Here is an 11,491-nt window from a genome sequence, read left to right on the forward strand (position 1 = left end):
CTTCAGTTTTTCTCACTCTTCCACTGGCCAGTGCCTTTGTTCCACTGATTGGATCACTGCTGCGGCATCTTGGTCCTGAAACACATTTCTTTCCTGCTGCAAACCTAACTCAAATTAAGCTAGCCTGAAGTCCTGTTTCCTATACCTTATTGCCCCCGAGGGAAACCCTCACAGGTGGGTTCTCAAACACATTCAGTGAGCAATTGAATGTGTGGGGTGTTTTCAACTCTGGATCATGACAGGTCCAAATTGAAAAGGATGAAAGAATATCACCCTACCCAGTAATTAAAAAGATGAGTAAAAGTACCTAGAGAAGGATGATTTGGTTGCCTAAAGAGCTGTTTTTGTCTTGTTACCATTATCATATCTATTTTTATTTCATTACAGTTAAAATGTTTATCATGATTATTTAATAACAATACTCTAACAAGATTCAGTAACTAGCTGTGGTTTTTTTTTAGAAAAACAGCCAAGAATTTTGCCCAAATCCTTCCATGATTAACACAGAAATTGTCTCAGTACAACTTCACCGATGTCAACAAAGATGTGTTTTAGTGCAATATTGTATCTTGCATAATAGGTCTCTTAAGCAATGGAAGTGACACTATATTGTGTAAGAATGTCTTTAATGGCAAATATTATGTGGTTTTGTAAAATATTTAAAGACACTAAAAAATCAGTGGTTGTCCTGAATTAAATATTGAAAGCTGTGTTCAGTGCATCCCCCAGCTATGTTCAGTAACTGCTTAGCATCCATGGGCAGCATGAGATGCACCATTGTCATGTCACAGTATGCCCTGAGCATCCCACCTTCCCCTGCTCCGCAGAGCTTCCACCTGTCTGCTTCATCTCCCCCAAGATATCATTTTGTGGGTAAAGGCAGCTCCAAAATAGAAGGCAACACATCCCTAGGGAAAAAAAAAAAAATCAAAACAATAACAACAACAAAACCCACTAGCTAGTGACCAGCCTTGGTGGGGCTGGTGATGGATAATCCATCATGCCTCATTTTCTCACTTACGAAATGACAGTTACGCCACATTAGAAGGTCAGTGAGATTTTTGACAATCTGGTGAAAGATGTAGGTGATGAAAATCTTTGATTCAAGACTGGGAATTGTACCACATGGGGTTTCTTCTCAGAGCTGAAAAGCATTGAAAATAAGCTTTCTTTCTAAAAGGTCATCTAAAAATCTGTATCTTTTACTTTGCTGCCTTTGGTGTCTTAAAGTGGTTTTTGAGAGAAGCTGCATTTCTCCTTCCTGAACAAGCACATCTCTCATCTGACCAGACTGGGAGACGTGAGAAACTTTGGGCTGGAAGAAGTTGTCTGAACTTCCACTGGAGAGACAGATCTGGGTCCCCTTCAACCACCCAAATCCCTTGGGAGAACAGCAGGATCCAGGTGAAAACAGATGGGGTTAGTTCAAATTCTTCAGCTGGCAATTGCTGGCCATTCTTCAGAGTAAACCCTGGGCCTGAATAATAAAATCCAGGCCAACCGGCCTGAATAACAAAATCCTTCACCTAAATCCTGCAGAGAAAGGTGTTTATGAGTGGTGGGGAGTGTCTTCAGTCTTTCCTGCAGGCAATACAAAGGAAACACACGTGAACATTTGGGACCTTGTTGTATTTGGGAGGTAAACTCATACATAAACCCATACACACATTTTGTGAGTTCTTTCTAAAGCCCATGACAAACCACCGTTTTACCTCCTCTGGGACTCCAGGACAAGGCCTCTGGTGTAAGGACCTCCCCAGCACAGAGCTGGCAGAACCAAGTATGCAAACACTGCACAGATGCATTGCCCCATGCTTCTTCCAGAGCCTCTCACACTTGTCCTAATTCAGGAGAGCATATTCCAATTGGATTAGTGTCAAAAAGTCTCATTTCAACATGAAATGCATGCATTTTTCTGCTTAAATTATATATTCAGGGACTGCACTCTTAAAAGCCAACAGCAAATTTTCCTTCTCCTTCCCCAAGCAACGTGCCCTTAGGGTGAAGCCTCTTCTCCCACGTTTCTCCTGGTAATATTCAGCAGCTTCCACGGTTGTAGCAATCCTGCAGGAACATCATGCCTGGGAGGCGATTCTGTTCCTTGCCCTGGGGGATCCTCCTGCTTTTCCTAGGAGCCCTCGGTGCTGCAGCCTGGGGGCTCGCTCCTCCTCTTGCTCTCCCTGCCCCTCCAGCTCTCACCTTCGCACCGTTCTCCAGAAAGGTGCCCGTGGCCCAGTGTCCAGCAGCGAGGCCAAGGCACACAGGCAGTCTTGTACCCTTTCTAGAAAAAGGACGCAGCACCTACAGAGCAACAGGGGAATGAACAATAAGGACGTGCCCTTGTCACAGCAGGTAGTTTCAAAGACTTCTCCTTGAGTTCTGGTTTGGAATGAAGACAAATTGGAGAATGCTGAAATCCTCTGTGAATTTGAACTCCCACCCTCTGCACAGCCCTGGGGCTGGCCCAACACAAAAAGAAAGTGAAGGATTTTTAAAATGCAGCCAGTCATCCCTTGCATTAAGCTGCTTTTGCTTCCTGCTTTTTCCCTTGCATTTGCGAGGGTTTCCCCCAGGTTTCACAGGAGAAATAATAAATTAATTCCTAATGGCTGAAATCTAGCAGAACTTGCTTTCCCTACTTTTCACACTGATGTTTAAAACCTCTTTTTTTCTCCAGCTCTTGCCCTTTCTATGTCCTTTCACTCTGGTTACTGAAATTCCTCAGGGAAGCCAGATGCACGGAGTCAAATGAACCATAGGAGAAACCAACCTTGACTTCAGCAGGGTTATAACAGCTGTGAATTTGGCTACCTCTGTTACTTCAACCACAGCCTTGACTTCCATGGAAACACAGCTATATTTGTGCTTGGTATTAGATTGTGCAATTATAATTATTATGCATTTCAGTTGCTATTATTTTTATGGATCTTGATTTATATCAGACTCTAGAGTGCTCCACCTGCAAATGCCCATAGCAAGACATAGTCATGGGACATGAAGGCAGTGGGAAAAGACAGGATGAAAAATAGATGGGAAAACAAAAGGGAGGGCAGACGCTGGGATGGACAAGTGGAAGCTGCATGAGGGATGCCCCTGAGTGGTTGGTAGAAAAAGGAGATGTAAAGGCAGTCTAGGCAAAGGCATCAGCATAAGACTTCAGCATCCCCAGGTGCCACATGGCCTGTCTTGCTTCGCCAAGTGTCTCTCTGGAGAAGCCACATGTGCTTGCTTGGTGTGAAGATTTTGAAGGCTCAACCTTGACTATGGAACTGAGGAAAAACTATCAGAGACCCATCTGTGCCCACTGGCTTTAGTAGCAGGGTGTTTTTTTTTCAAGTCCACCCCGTGAGAGATGTACACAGGCGAGGGGGTGACCACAAGAGCAGCCAAGAAGGTGCTGGAGAAGGACTGGGTAGTACCCCCCAGCAGAGGAGCAGCAACCAGAGGCAAACTATAGCTTCAGGCAGGGCAGTGTCACTGCCTGTGCCCGGGGGTCCATTCACAGCTGTGCAGGAGCCCCTCTGAGGAAATGGAGACGGAGAGTACACTTCAACTAGCTTAATTGGCCAAGAGGCCAAGGAGTTAGTAAATAAAATAAATCCTTGTCAGTCGGGTTGACGCTAAGAGTGGCCTTTGTGCAATTTGTCTGACGTTATTTTACATTTATGAAGGAAAGTAATGAAAGTAACAGCTCTTTGGGTGCTAACAAATAACTAAGAAGCACGCACACAGAACTTAAATTTAAGCAAATGCATCCTTGGAGGCTCATGATCGACTCCAGCTTATCACGCAGGCTGGCAATGCATTTCCAGGAACAGGAGCTGCTGTGTTTTCTCAGACAGGGCTGTGGAGCAGCAGCGTCTCACTCCAGAGGGGAGCAGGAACCACAAAATCCTGATGAGTGGGCTGGGAGGCACACAGCACACTCAGGGCCAGCAGAAGGTGCCAGAAGCTGGTGCAGGATGAAAAACAGGCAGGGCACATCCCAGCCACTGCTCTTCTGCACATCCTCAAGTGATCCCAAGGTCAGCACCTTACATCCTATGGCAGCTACCCACCAGTGCACAGACGCACAGATACCCTGAGCGAGGTGTTAGCCAGCCGGGGCCACTCTGCCTGCCTGGGCAAGCTGGAAGCCACAGCCCATGCAGTCTGTGTGCCAGGACAGCAGGGGACCCCAAAAAGGGCAGCAGGATCGCCCTGGTGGGCAGGTGGTTACATGCCCCAGGATCAGGCCATGCATAGTTAGTGCTGACAGCTTGATCATAATTTAACATACTTATGGGAAAAACCTTAAAAGGTGGAAAACCTTTGTTTTGCTATATATTTGTCAATTTTTAAACCACATATACTGAAGTTATTAAGCCATTCTGAGTCCAACTTTTTGGAAGGTGTCAGAAATTAAAACTCAGGGTGGAAGATCATATTCACTAGAATGTGTGCAGAAAAAAAAAAAAAAAGAGTTTTAGTGTTTTCCATAGCTGCCCACCACTGATGGTAAGTGCAAAAACAGTATGAGAGGACCTATTCAAAGGTACTTATTTTGCTTTCTCAGTGTTATATGCTTAGATTTTTGAAGTATCTGACTTTTCTCGTCATTCATTTTTTTGACTGGTAAAATTGGGTTAGATTCTCTGTTTCCTGTGTGTACCTTCATGGAAGATATCTGCGTACATCCTCCTCAACATTGAAAACTGAGCTGAGTTTTCAACTTCAAGCATGTATATATTGTCTCTCATATGCATACAATTTCTGACACATGGTATCTTTAAAAATGGGAGAGAAGTGTGCTTCACCAGCTGCCCAGAGATGTGTCTGTGCTCTCTTTGAGCTTCCCAGCTCTGGCACCAGCATGGGGAGCGTGGGTTGGTCCCGCGCACTTTGAGAGCCACGACGCAGCCCAAGCTGACTCAGCAACACGACTTCAGGGACGTTGTTCTGCATGGAGACAACTTGTGAACGGCTGAATGAGCTGCAGTCAATTCTCCGAGTGACTGTGTAGGCATATGCTATATCGTGACGCATGCATCCAAGGGGATGAGTTAAGGTTGTGCAGCGTGTATGAGTGCATACACGTCCATATGTGCTCAGCAGTGTAATCTAAAGCCTACAAAAGCATGACACAGGAGATCTGAGCATTTTGCTGCAGAGTTGCACTGAGCTGAATTGCTGGGAGCTAGACTAAGAAGCAGGGAACAAGTAATCAAATTGCATCATTACCAAAATATGTAAATTATAGCATCATGTGCTTTTCTCATTGATGTATTTATTTGATTGCACTAAACAGACATGGGAAAAAAGCACCACAAGCACACATAATCAGTGCAGTCCAGCTGAGCTGATATCAGTAGTAACAAACCACTGGCTGGTGTCCATACACAGCGCAGTTTATGCGCACCGCTTGGCTCGGTGACATGGCTCCTCCTGAAGACCCCGCTCCACATCACCATGCAGCACAAACATGCAAGGTTGTACAACTCCAGAACAGCTGGTCTGAAACTTTTCTCATGAAATCACCTTTATGGGGGTGTTCTCTGCACTGGCAATCGCTCCAGCTCATAACATACACTGTTATGTATTACCGGTGTAAGTGCTGCTGGTGCCTTACAGCTGTTCTATTGGTATTCTGGCAATGCATCATCCCTGTTTTTTCTATTTATAAATTAACCAATGCCAAAGGGTTATTTTCATCAAAAGTAAAAAATGGACACTTATAAAAATGCATGGGTTTTAAATTGCTCTGCAGTTGGAGTAGTTATAAGAACTAGCCCAGGGAATAAATGTCTGCTTCTCACATTAAGCACGTAAGCCATTTCCATACAGGCTGAAAACCGAATGGGATTCATCTCTGTTCCCACAGCATGCAACTGTTTCTCTGCTGTTACTTCAAGCTTCAACATCTCTCTTAATGCTTTATTAACACCACTAAAGTCCATAGTTTTGAATGTACTCTGAGTAAATCTGTCATGTTACATTTAAGCACCAATTGGTTATGTTTTAATGGCATTAATCTTTACCTTCTTTTTATGTGTAAGCCAGGATAATGAGAGGAGGTAATTCCCCTCTTCTTAAGCCACTGAATCCTGTCAGATGAAAACATAGTACCAGCATCCACAGGTAAAATTTGTTTGCTGCTACTTCCAAATGTTCCATGTCCCACCAGCACGCTTGACCCTGCCCAGCCCTCCCAGGACCATGGAGAGCATATGGTGGCACTTGTCCTGGCAGGTGACAGCCCTGAAGCCCTGTCTGGCTACGTCACACTCTGATGAAGGCAGAGGAAATCATGCAGTCTCCAGCTGAGGAGTGTCTCTACCAGGGTTACTGTTGGTGTTGGAGACTGTGACTTTGACCAGGACACCCTGGTGCTGTGTATTGTGCCATCATGGGGAGAAGACAGGGCTCTCGGCAAATTTCCTCTCATCTGTAGAGCAAGGCTGGTGCTGTCAGCATGGTTTTAATGTCTATCAGTAGTAACAACCACTGTTGTATTTTCCTTGGGAATTTTACTTCAGAAATAACCCCACAGTTCACATGCTCTCAGGAGAAAACCTCTTAAAATACAGTCCACGGCAGCTCACATGATAGAAAGGGTGATATAACACTGCTACAGAAAATGCTAACGAGCTCCAAATTGTGTCAGGAAAATCAATGTTCATCCTCTAGACAGCACTGGTTTATTGGATAACTTTCTTCTTGGCTTAGCTGTTGTTGCAGAGTCCTACAAAAGGATAGAGAAAGAGAAGGAAAATTAGTAAGGAAGTGCAATACATGATAAACGAGCTGATTCTTAAGTTCAACACAAAACTTATGAATTTATAACACACATTATGTAGCTGATTATAAAATGAGAAGATGATGTCTGGACTCAGTAAACCAGGATGGAGGACATAGGAAATATCTGCTTTTAAAATGCTTTGTTGAAAAAACATATCTTGATAAAATAAAGCCTTTGTCCTTCTAAGTCTCTGGCATAGAAACCCAGTTTCCAAAAGCCTCGTGTTAATGTGTGGGCAATCAGGAACAAAAACCTCGTGGCCTGTTCAGCATCAGCATTCGCTGTGTGGGCACTGTGCTCAGTGGCTTAGATCACAGAATGGTTTGGGCAGGAAGGACTGAGGAACAGGGGTTCTCCCATCTTTTGCCCATCCATGCAGAGCTCAGGCAGAATGCCAGCCTGGGCTCTCCTTGGGAGAACATCCTCCAGTCCCTATGTCCCTATGAAGCCTCCTCCTTCACCCTCCTCCACGTTGTCGTGGTGAGGAATAAATCTGCTTCCTGTTGTTTCTTCTAAAGGTTATATTCTTGGTATCTCTCATTCACCAGGAATTCCACATTTGAAGCTGTTTAAACCTCAAAACCTTTTTCTAAACCTTTAAACCTTTTTTTTTAATTTCTTTCTGAGTAGCTGGCAGACACATAATACATGGTAAGCATGCCCAGTCATCCCCATGACAAAGTAGCCAAGTCTTCTCTTTCCAAGTGTCACAAGCAGTGACTTGTAATAAGTGAGCCCCCTTCTTAATTAGCAGCTCCAACAGCATCTGAATAAATTACTATAGAGCACATTAGATCTGTTCTCAATACACATCAGATCTATTCACAATGGTACCAATATTTATTGCAATCAAGGACTGCACAGAAATAAAAAAGGAAAGAGACCAGTATGGTGTATCTGATGGCTGCCATACTCTGCTCGCTCAGTATGTAAGTGCTGATTTTCTGCAGACCCACTGATACATGAGGACTTGACTTTCCACTTGCATCTGTAGTTACTTGCCTTGCTTGTGTGATATCAATGGCACCTATATATACAATGTAATTGAAAATCATGAAAATTGGAAGGAATGTTTGATGAGGGACTAAGGATGAATTTAGCCTCACAGCACTATTGTGGGAGACTGTGATACCCGGTTTGCAACACTTCAGTGTACATGACACAGAATTATAGCTAATAGGAATGCTCTTAAATCAACTGAGTTGCCAGCTGAGTATTGCATGGGGATGAAGAAGGTTCTGGTTTGACGTAGGCACCATGCATAATTCCACATCTGAACTTTGCAGAGAGACATAATTCTAAACCCATATCTGGACTAAACATTGCAAAAGCAGCTTTGTCAATAAGCTGACTCAAATTCTCATCTCTAAACACGTGGAGATCTTGAAATACCACACTGCATGTGGATCTGTATTCTAAATCTTGCTAATCTTTAAAGTGCATTGGTTTATTTAACTCATTTCAAGAAGGAGGACAAAATGTTGCTCAGCTTTACCATTCCAAAATCCGGTTTTTGGGTCTCCTTCAGTCACATAACTTCTCTATAACATCAGTGGAGAGAGATGGGCACCTCTGAAGTGCGATCCATCGCATCCTGAGCTTGAGAGGCGAGTTGCTCTCCAGGTATGTTCATGTTTTTCTTCTCTCTCATTCTTCATTGACTACAGCTGGTGAACTTCATTAATATCATCTTCTGATGACCCTTGCACAATTTTTATAGATGCTGGGAAAAGAAACTGGGAAACACTAACCTGTTGTCAATAAGCTGATTAAAATAGCCATGTGGGTACTGAACTTGCTCTGGCAATGTTTAGGGGTCTGCTGATCAGAAGAGGTGGAAAACCATAGCTTTAAGAAGCTGGTGTTCTGGAGAAGAATGGCAAAGTAGACCACAGTTAGTACCCTTGGGACTGCAGTCATTCATCCCTCCTTGTTTAGGAAGTGGCATATTAACAACTTCTCACTTTAATTTACCAATGCATCCCTTTTTCTCACAAAGAGAATAACAAAATGGTAAAATAACTTTGAAATTCAGGTTATTCCTGTGCTTTAACACCTTCCAACAGATGTTGTTCTTAACCAAAGCAGAGTTCCTTGAATTATTAATGGTTTCCAACAGCTCAGCTTGAAATAATTTAGCATTTGAAAGAGAAAAGTCACTCTTATTATTCAAAGTGCAGAAACATTTTGGTTATTAAAAATATTCTCCTTAAAAAAAAAAAAAAATCTGTACAATTTGATTCTTTTTCTCCAGATGCCAGCAGGAGCACCAGATCTAGGAAAACCTTTGTGCTTGCTGAAAGTTAATTGATAAAATACAATGGAAGAGAGAAGTCTATGTACTCCATTTAAATTTGAGAAATTCTTATCTGATCTTTTGGTGGTTATAACTTTACCAGATGTGTAATGCTTCCAGCTGGAGGCTATTACATTCATTCTGTGGCTTAAAGGGACCAGATTATTCATTGCAATCAAACTTCACAAGAGATGCTAAACACCAACGGCCCGCACACATTTTCACCTCCCCATGCACAGCTGCTGCTGACACCAGTGACAGCCTCTGCTCCTGTGGTTCTTGCAGGCCAGGTCTGTGAGCTGGTGTCGGGGTTCCTGTGTTCATATCTGATGGTAAGTCTGCAGTGAGGGCTGGAATATCTGGTTAGTGCTGTTGTGCTCTCAAAACCAATTTCTGGAATAATAAAAAAATTCTGGTTGTTTCTATAACATGTGTGTTGTTCATCCTTACAGAGAAGCAAGAGTCAGTAAAAAGGTCCTGGGCTGGATGGGACCAGAGCTGGGACCAGTGTCCTGAAAACTGGGTCCAGTTTTTCATAAAAACACCTGTGCTGCCTTGCAAAACCAGCCTGGTTGAGGAGATGGGCTGCTGTTTGCTGAGCACTTACGGAAAGTAAAATGCAGTCTCTACAGAGCTACTCCTGAGAGTGAGATAGTTATATCTGCTCAGCCTCGATCCGACCCAGTGTGCTTTTCCTGTTCCAGCAAGGATTTCTTATGTGGGATCCAGGGGGGCTCCAAGATCACATGCCCAGGAATCATTTCTGGATGTAGCTGTTGGTGTGCAGAAGACAAAATAGAAACTGATAGTGTTCTTCAGAGTGCTTTGGTCCTGTGTCCTCCACTGTCTCCTCAGCTCATTGAGTCATATTTTTATCAAATTCTGACAGTGTTTCAAAAATGAGAGGATTAAATATTTATTATTGCGATTATCTGCCACTGTAAACAGCATTATGGTCCTGTCCTTGGTTGTCTTATTGATGTTTCTCTGAGGGTGGGAACACACCCAAGGAGAGAGGGAGCCAGAGAAGGGTAAGGGCTGGTACCTGAGCCCTCAGCACACCAGTACATCTTCCTGGGGAAATGCAGACCTGCTGGTTGTTCTATCCCCCAGACACTGGGGTTCTGGAAATGAGAGGTTAAAGCAAATAGATACAGTGGAAATTTGTCAAGCCCTTTCCTAGCTCCCAGAACAGGGCTGCTGCTGCCGCCTGAAAGTTTCATGAAGCACAGCTCTTCTCTGGAGGCAGAGCGCTGAAGCTATGCAGAAGGGCTGATGAATGCAGACAAGCTGGCTTGATGTTTTCTTGGCTCTGGTGGTATCTGGGGCATCTTAGCTGGTTTGTAGGAGAGTGAAGCAGCTCTGGATGCAAGTCTCATGGACTCCCGGCATTGCAGCCCCTGCCTCCTGCTACAGTTGCTTTGAAAAGTGGTGACAAAGGGTCTGACCTCTTGCAGAGAGCAGTGAAATGCTGTCTTTGGGAATCTTCTCAGTAAGCATATTTAGATGCCTGCACTCACCTGCCATTCACTTTTTTTCCAGTCCGTTCTGTTTCTCCATAAACCTTTCTGGCAGAAGAGTGACTCTTACTTTACACATGGCATGGTGGAATCCGACCACATATGATCTAAAATAATGATGAATTATAACTAACCATACACATGAATTACAACCCTTGCTTTCCTCTGCTCACCTTTTACTGAAGTTTTAGAAGGTAAGGAGAGAAGATTAAATGTGTTCAAAGCTTGGTTAATGTATTCTTCATATTTTCTCCTTTTGCTTTTTTTTCCAGCCTGCCCACTGCTGTAAGGCCTTCTTCTGGCTCACAAGCCCATGGGAAAGCCCTGTGCTGCTCCTCCCTGCTCACATGAATACAGGACATGGCATGGAGGACAGGAGGGACAATGACACTGTCCAAAGCTTCACATGTTTGTAAAAAGCTAGATGCAGAACTGGGTCGTTTCACTTCTAAGCCTCCTTCCCACTCCCATAGCAGGTCTCAGAAGATCAGGCTCACTCAGGATCGACTGAAACTCCACAGAAAAAAATCCTTCAGCATGGAGTTTGAGAAGCAAAGATTGCCACCAGGTACAGCCTGCACAGGTGCCTCAAGACTTCCCCTTCTTCACATCAGATACCTGTGACTTTTACTGCTCTGTCCCCACCTCCCCACAGGGCAATGTGTCTACACACTCACAGCAGCTCACGCCTGGTGCACTCTCTGCACAGATCCTGTTTTGCCTCTGCATAGCCAAGTTAAGGGAGGGCAAAGTAAAAACTGTCTTTTTTAGCATTGGGAGTGAGGGGCTTGGAAGCGAAGGCAGGCGCTGCGCTCGCACAACGGGGGCGTGAGGGTTTCTCCATTCCACTCCCGCAGCCCCTGGCTCAACACCACAGCCACTGCCCTGGGCAGTGCT

This window comes from Anser cygnoides, chromosome 16 (genome assembly GCF_040182565.1).
Source record: "Anser cygnoides isolate HZ-2024a breed goose chromosome 16, Taihu_goose_T2T_genome, whole genome shotgun sequence".
NCBI classification, from domain to species: Eukaryota; Metazoa; Chordata; class Aves; order Anseriformes; family Anatidae; genus Anser; species Anser cygnoides.